Genomic DNA, 9,081 nt, shown 5'->3' on the forward strand with positions numbered 1-9,081 from the left:
CTTCCATCCAGCTGCATAGACGATGGAGCCCTCAAAGCGCTGCACCAGCCCCACCACCTTTCTAAACATCGCCTTATCTGGAAGGCCAGTCTCCATCCTGATGACTTCATCACTCCAACCTTCAGGAGAGTAGATGGCTCTGTTTTGACGGACTAGCCTAGAGTCCTGGCAAACGGTGCCCTCTGCCTCCTCCATCGCTCCTCCATTGGGTCCTGGGTAGATCTCATTCCCTTTCACCTTGCAGTATGTGTGGTCGGTGTGATCGATGTAGTCAGGGTCAGGGTCAGGGGACTCATTTGATGGTTGGGTTGGGCGGGTAGGGGTAGTCTTCGACCACTTAAAAAGACATTGGCCCTTTTCTTTGCCATATGGAAAATGGCAGCCACACACCCTAGAATTTTCATTTGGCACGCTGTCTGCACGTCTGTAAAACAAAATGGGAAAAAAAAAACATTACCATTGATACTATCGATGGCAGTGTTATGGTATACTTGTGTGAGTGGTTTACTGTTTTTCTTCTCTTGATTTATCAGTGGAAAACGTCCCATGTGTTATCACTGCAAGTGAGTGCTGTCAGTCCCATTGTAGATCCTTGCTTATGTGTGTCTTGTTTTCCTTTCCCCTTTAGACTAGTGCCAGGACAGTGAAGACGTCACCCTCACCGTGAGCTTCAACGTGGTGTGACTGAAGATGGCTACCCTATGGAATATCCTATTTTGTGATAGAAATCATGTGACTTTGTGGTTGTGATTTCATCACTGGGGGCAAGACAATAGTTACAGTTGTGCTCATAAATTTACATAACCCAGCAGAATTGATGAAATAATAGCTATATTTCAAAAAATATAATTGATAATGCAACAAAACGTTTTGTTTATTTTATTTTAAAAATGATATGAGATTACAAGAATGCATTTAAAAGGCTGAAAATACATGTAATACATGTTGCCCATAAACTTTTCTCACTACCTTCATCACTGCTCTGAAGCAAGATTATTCTTACACAGTCAGTTGAAGCGTATGACTATCAAATAATGCCCACTCTTTGGAAATGTGTGGTTTTCTGCACTGATTTGTCATGTGACCTGTAGATATCTGATTGACAACAGGAGCACTAGCTTGAAGGTTTCCAATGAAAACAATTTAAGCAAGACAATTTTGTCAATATGTCAAACATGCAGAAAACATCTGCACCATCATGCAAAAAATCACACAATTCATACTTTTTCTTCCAATTGTGTGGATGTGGATGTACTGAAACATAAAGTTAATGTGAGTTTACGCCCATAGTTAGCTGCTAGCCGATTAGAAGCTATGTTATCTGTTGCTAAATTTGTATCAACATTTATCTTACCTGATCAGTTGAAGCCAGCGATTCCTAGCCCTTTTATCAGACGGGAAACGATATAATTTACAGCCGTTTCTGCTGGAATGTGGACATTCAGGAACAAAACACACCAGCATCTTATCTGTGGATGGAGAAGAAAGGGAGGGAAAAGGGCGATGACATGACGTCACATACGCGACACAACATGTAGTCTTTCTCATTGTGTTTTCTCAACGGAACTTAACTGAAGAATGGCACAATAAACGGTCAAACTCTTGACATGGAAAATTATAATTTAAACCTATAAACAACATTTGTGTAATCCAAGGCATAACGACCGGGGGATCAGATAATTATTTTCCGTCCATTGAACACCATTCATTTTTTTCGCTCCGAAAGGACCCATGGCGCCGTTACTTCCTGCTTCCGCTTCGGCACTCTATTCCATCCGCCAAATCACATACGGATACGTCACACTCCCGCCGAGTTATACGGAAGAAGCTGTTTTTCACCACGGTAAGTAAATTCACTCGAGCGGTAATCTTTTTGGGTTTACAGACTGTATTTGTTGTTTTGTTTGTCATAGCCATGATCATTTTACAGGTTTATTAGTGCCTTAACACATCCTTATGTTTTACATGGCCAGAGTTTCACAGTTTTGTGCATGTCATGTTTCACCAACAGAATATGCCAAGAATAAGAGTGAGGACGACAGACAGGGGTCGGGTTGACCCAGTCATTTACGAAAGGGCATTTTTAGATGTGGCAAGAGGAGCAAGTGTCAGAAGTGCAGCGAGGGAGCATGGTTTGTGCCATGTAACCCTCAATAGGTATTGCGGGAGGCGAGCAGAGGTCAGCAGCCAGCTTGAGATTACTCCCCCAGGGTACAGACCACACAACAGGGTGTTCACCAAAGACCAGGAGAAGAAGCTGCAGTCCTATCTTAAAGGACAATTCCAGACGAATTCAACTCGGGGGTGTATTTTCCTATCATTTTAGGTCTAAAAGAAGGAATCTGAAGATTTTCAGTTTAATCGCTCCTGTTTTGCGGTAGTTGCGTCTGTCCCCGCATCGCCACGGCAGCAATGAATGGGAGTGGATGTAAGTTCCGCTGTTTAGGCTGTTTACAGCCCTCAAAGCCGCATTTTTTTTCCACAGACAGCGTCAGATGGCTACTCAAACATGCACCGAGAAGTTTATTTACTTCAAGCAAGCCGACATGTTTGTAAAACTAGATTTAATTCAAAGTCTCCCGGAGTCTCGCGCGAGCCCAAAGTTGCAGTGCTGGTGTATTCAGGCGCAGTCGGAGCTACCACTTGTGTCATAAACACAGGAATATCAACTCTTTACTTGCTAAGTTTTTTTTACTTGAAGCAAGTAAAGAGTTGATATTCCTGTGTTTATGACACAAACGGGAGCTTTCCCACTCCACCTGAACACACCGTGCACAGCAACTGGCTCTCGCGCGAGACTCCAGGAGACTTTGAATTAGATCTAGTTTTACAAACATGTCGGCTTGCTTGAAATAAACTTCTCGGTGCATGTTTGAGTAGCCATCTGACGCTGTCTGTGGAAAAAAATTGCGGCTTTGAGGGATGTAAACAGCGGAACTTACATCCTTACACACACTTGCACATTGTTTAAAAAAAAGTTTTAGCATTTACTGTAGCCTTACCTGTTCATGGTTTGGTTTACAGGCTGTTTACAGGCTGTGTCCTGTGACCTCAGTCTGTGGGGGAAAAAAAGATGAAATGTGTTATTGCTTTCACACTGTCACACACACAGACAAAACTGAAAATACTGTGACAGAGAATAAAAAAGATTAAATATGTTATTTTCATACTATGACACTGTCAGATCATTTTTAAAGTTACTGTTGACTGTTCTCTTTACATGTAGTCTGACGTTTTCAATAGTGAAATATCCCATGTAGGCTAAAACTCTGCTGTGTGCCACGTTGCTGATTAGCTTAATTTGTATTAGCTCAATTAAACTGCTGGTGACCATATTATACCACATATTATTTTCTTGGTCATTTCTACTCACCTTAGTAGTCAATGCCTCCCGGAAAACCAGTGTTCTCTTCGGCTGTGTGTCCTTTTATCGTCATGGTGGGCTAGAAGAATGCTGCCACACGGTCAGAGACCGTTTCTCCTCCCTCTCACCTGCAGGTCATGACCTATGTCTCACGCCACTTTACCTGCCGTGATGCTCCACCTAGTGATCAACTGTGAAAACTACACCGCTCCACCAGTGAACCATTTAATTATGTTGATTATCACAAGCTTTGTTCAAACAAGTTATCCTACTTACCGTTGTGGAGTGATTTCAGTGGCATCCACATGGAAGGTTTTTACGCATGAATGAACGGCAACGGGAATATAAAGGCGATATCGCCTTTATATTCCCGTTCCCGTTCATTCATGCGTAAAAACTAGGGCTGTCAAACGATTAATTTTTCTAATCGCGATTAATCGCATTTTTTCCATAGTTAACTCACGATTAATCTCTATTAAAAATATTAGGCCTATATATGGCGCTTTGGACTTTCAACACTCCAAAGTGTTATAATCTCTAGACAAACAACTTTTAGACCAGACCTAGTAGGCCTAGTACCTAATCATAACACATGATGCATGAAACTCACACAGAATTGAAACGAATTGCATCCAGTGGAAATTGCCCTTTACTTTGCTACGCCTCTGCCTGGCCATGTGCATTTGTTGACAACAGAAGCCGTCAAAAAATCAATACATCGCCACGTGCATTTGTTGACAACAGAAGCCGTCAAAAAATCAATGGATGGAGCTGTGGATATATGTTAGACTGTGTATATTTGTGTAGCAACCAACTTGAAGGTGCCTTACCGCCACCTACTGGACTGGAGGTCCCACACTCCAGTCCTCCAGTCCAGCAGACAGAGGACAAAATGGGCCGCGATTAACCGCGATTAAAAAATTTAATCGCGTTAATTTTTTAAATTAATCTCATCGCGATTAACGCGTTAACTCTGACAGCCCTAGTAAAAACCTGACTATATCACTGCTATCAGGGTTCCTACACATTTGAAATTTCCAAATTCCATACTTTTTCCAGACCCGAGTTTCCAGACTTCTAGGTAAAAAATGCAAATAATGTGTGACATTTGAGTAAATAGTTAGTGAGTATTAAAAAATAGTATTAAAAAAATCATGCAATTAATCATTTGTTTTCATTATTCTGAATGTGTATGCCATTATGTACCGTAACCAAATAATTTCTAGGAGATTGGAGCTATATGTACAATAGCGCATACAAAAATAATTAACCCAGATAACTTCAGATAAGACCAAACCCAGATAAGTATTAAGATAAATATAGTTCCATACAATAATTTCCATTTTCCATACTTTTCCAGACCTGGAAATGTATAAAATCAAATTCCATACTTTTCCATACTTTCCATACTTGCGTAGGAACCCTGTGCTATTATCACTGCTAATATGTTATTAGCAGTGATATGGTCATACATTTTAAATTAAAAATAAGAATAATCCGATCAATTTCATCATGTTACTTTTGACCCGATCCCCTGTTACTTTCGTCCCTACCGTGAGGGACGAAAGTAACAAAGCGCAACTTCCGTTCAAGATCAAATCACACCAACGTCGTTTCACATTTGTACAAAATAGGACCTGATTTTGATAGACCACGCATATGAGCTGTTGATCACAACAAAAAACAGTTTCTGTCTGTAACATTGTCTTTTAAAATGACGATACTGTAAAAAATGATACTTTCGACCCGACTCTCCCCTACATGTTTTAACAAGGAAAAATGCGATTTCCGGGTGATGACTCCTTTAATATTTGAACTGTATTCAAACTTTTTAAATAAATAAAAACAAATGTGATTTCAATAACCCAAATGCATAGAAACATCAACCATAGTGTACCAAACTATTTTTCACAGTTCACACAGATGATAATGATACCAGAAAAAGTCTAACCCAAGCGCTTGGATAATTTTCCTAACCGTTGGGGCCCATTTGAAGCGTTGGTGCACATTAAGTTTTATCCAGTTATGAGAAGAAGAGTTAACTTTGAGACCAGGACAGTCACAGTCTGTTTTAACACAGTCCCGTGCCTGTATCCTGCACTCGGTATCGTTCCAATGTCAAGTACTCACGCAACCTGTCAGTGTAGAAACAACATGGCGGTGTAGCCAGCCAGGCCGCAGAGCGATGTCCAGACAGCTCCCCGCCGACTCTCGTAGCTCCCTGCTGTCGACTTGTCCGCTCGTCCGGTCCGTCTGCTCCGTCCTCACACCCACACGAATGTCCTGTGGAGACGTCCTTGTGTCCGTGTTGAAGCAGTCTGGTTCTCTGCCGAGAAGCTAACTGATAGCAACACTGCTAAGCTAATGTACGGAGCTAATGCCGGAGAGTCGGAGACCACGTTGTAGTGGCTCGTAAAACTTCACCGTCGTGTAAAGTAAACACACTCGACTGAGCTACGTGACAAGAGTATTCTGACCGATAAAAGTCTCTCTGGGTAGTGCAATATCTGGGCCAACTTTTAGTCCGAGTCTCCAAACATTGACTTATTTCTCTCTGCCGAGGAAAAAACGCAGCCAGCAGCTTCACTGTCCCGGTGAACTGTGGGATATTTCCTCCCGGAGAATGTTCTAGTCTCTATTTTATTAAAACAGGAAAAGTTAACCTTTATCATTTTTTTAAAGACCATAGAATATTTTTAAACAATATATTACATGAAATACAGAGTTAATATGAACAATATTTGTTTTAAGAAAAACGAGAAAAACCAGAGGATTGTGGGAAATTAAGTCCTACTTCGTCTTTTAGAATGAAGAATGAAGAACGAATGTTTATACACATTCTTAGAGATTTTTAGAGAACCCTCCATGTATTTATAAAGTAAAATGTTATTCAGTATATTTAATTCAATATTTGGTAACCCTTTAATTTACAGGCCGCTAATTATGTGATAATGTCAAGAAATAGCCAAGAAATAACAAGTAGCCTAATTGTGTCATAATGTCTAGAAATAGCCTAGAACTAACGGTCAGTTTCATAGTAATGTCGATAAATATAGCCAAGAAATAACAATTGAGTAGAAATTGCCCAGAAATAACGGTCAGTTGCAAGAACTTGGTGGAGAAAAATTCTGGCCTTTCCGAAAAAATTCAAAGCATGAAAAGCATCTTTTGCCTTTATGAGAAATATGACATTAGGCCTACTATGGAATTGACCGTTAGTTCTAGGCTATTTCTTGACATAGTGGCCTGTGAATTAAAGGGTTACCAAACATTTTAATCGGACACATGGACAAAACATGATTGGACATAGATGATTGAGACTGATGAGAATGTGTTTTTATTTATTAAATAAACTGTATACAAGATTTTAATGTAATAAAATATATACTGCTATGTCTACTGAACTTACGTTCAGAGTTTGTTATGAAACAAGATATGAAACAATGCAGCAATTGAAGACAGAGACACCTGTCTCTGCCTGTCAGCTGTGCTGCTGTCTGTTGTATAGTCAGTCCAAAGACTGTATTGACAAACCTCAGCTACTGCAACAGGTGGTGGAGGTGGTGAGTGTGTGGCAGATTAACTGCCATGTTGAGCTCCCAGGAAATTCATACTTCTCAATTTCTTTTTTCTCAGAATCAGCTACACTTAATAGAACGGATTAGCTACATTAAAGCTGACTCATCACTTAATAGCATTATATATATATATATATATTACCTTTACAGAGCAGATAGCTGATAAGGTCAGGCAACATTTGGAGCTCAGAAACATCATCACCATTAAAAAAGAAAACATCCTGCAAAATAAACTTTAGGTAAAAGAAATTTTTAACATAAAGGCATGCAATTTTTTTTTTTTTTACATTGTAACCTAAGCCGGTGCATATTTTCATTTGCCCAGGTCATAGTATTTCAAAGGAGGTTAAATCGAAAGCAACTGGACTTAGTTATTTGTCTAGGAAGACGTTTCACCTCTCATCCAGCCTACATTTACCTTCGATGTATGATGCATCATGCACATGTATGATTTGGAACTTATTCATATGGTGATGAAGTAAAATGTTGGCCTTGTTAGCACATTGGAAATACTTCCCTGAAATAAGCAGTTATCTGCTTTACAATAAAACAGTCTCAGTGAAGATGAAACATCAGAAGTCACACCAGTTTATGAAATAATCTGAAGCTGCTCCTGTCCACACAACTGTCACTCATACTGAGGCCTTGTTAGTGTTGTTTATCTTGACCTGCTGTCCATGTTTTTACTTTACCTCTAACCCCTGCACAGTGAGGAGGCCTAGGAGCATCACAGCTATAATAATTATGAACTAATGAAGCGGCCTTGCTATTTAAATGGGTATTAAAAATAGGAATTGAAAAAATATATATATGAATGAGCTATTCATAATAAATACATACAGTACTTTGGATTTAAAAACTGATTTACGAAAACATGATTTAATTCATTAAATAAAGTTTATAAATGCATCTATGAATTTATGCATAAATGGAAGAATAACTAGCCTAAACAACATTCATCGGGGTCTAATGAGTTCCAGATGAGCTGGAGAGCAAAGTGTTACAGCAGGAACAGTAAAAGGAAAAGCAGCCAGGAAAATACAAATGGAAAACTGAGGGAAATTTATTCCTGTTTGTAAGAAGTCATTCCCAATAATCAATCAATTATTCACATTTGGTTATTTATTCGTGAATTAATAAAAGTATTTGTAAATGAGCATTTTTGAATCGAAATAATTCATTTATGAATTCATCTCTGGTTGTAGGGCTGTAATAATCATTTATGAAGCTTATTTCCTGGTCCTCCACAGAAGAGAGACTGTCTTTATGTAACATGAAACACATAAAGGACGTACAGAAACGTGGAATAAAGTGACAGGCAGCTCTGATGCAAATTTCTTTACTGAAACAAAAAAGGAACTTTACAAAATGTTTGAATGATAATCTGGAAGTTCACTTATTTCTCTTCAGGAGGAGACGAAGGCGACGGACTCGGCTCCTCTCCTGTGTCGACAGGTAACATCTTAAAATAGACTACGCCACATTTACACTTCACAGGTCTCTGTGAAAATACACATTAAACATGTTGTACAAAACAATGCAATAAAATAGAATAGAATACAAAACCCCCCCTCCCCATGTACATCTCTGTTGATAACTTTATGAATAAAATAAAATCATTCTCCACCGGTGACAGCAGGGCGTCTGCACTGCACTGGCAACAACCTCCATCTGCAGTCTCACAACAGGTAGAACGAGTTCACAGGCTGACACAGGATGACGTCTGAAGGCCCCAGGAACAAGTGCAATGTGATCTATGAGGAGGGGCGCACACTGTAAATGTACAATTAACATTCTCAAACAGACCTTTAACAAATTAGCAATGGAAACGCACAACTATACTGGACTTAAATTAAAAAGAAAAAAAAAAATTAAATAAAATAAAAAAAAGTGCAATGTACACGTTTCAGTAGAAGAGCGAGGAAACGACCGAGTAGACAAAGAGCATTAAAAATCTGAATGGGTTTTTCTAAAATTTTGTCTGTACTGTAGAAAAAATAGAACTTCCATCCTCAACCTCGACCTCCGCCGTGTCACTGCCGACTCATGTTACTGCCTTAAAGCACCTTGATAAACAGGCTGGTAAAAACCCGTCAGTGTGTAAAAGCCATATTCATTCAAATAGAAAGGAATGCAGGA

This window comes from Trachurus japonicus, chromosome 4, assembly GCF_045865225.1.
Source record: "Trachurus japonicus isolate A0001 chromosome 4, Traja_1.0".
Taxonomy (NCBI): domain Eukaryota; kingdom Metazoa; phylum Chordata; class Actinopteri; order Carangiformes; family Carangidae; genus Trachurus; species Trachurus japonicus.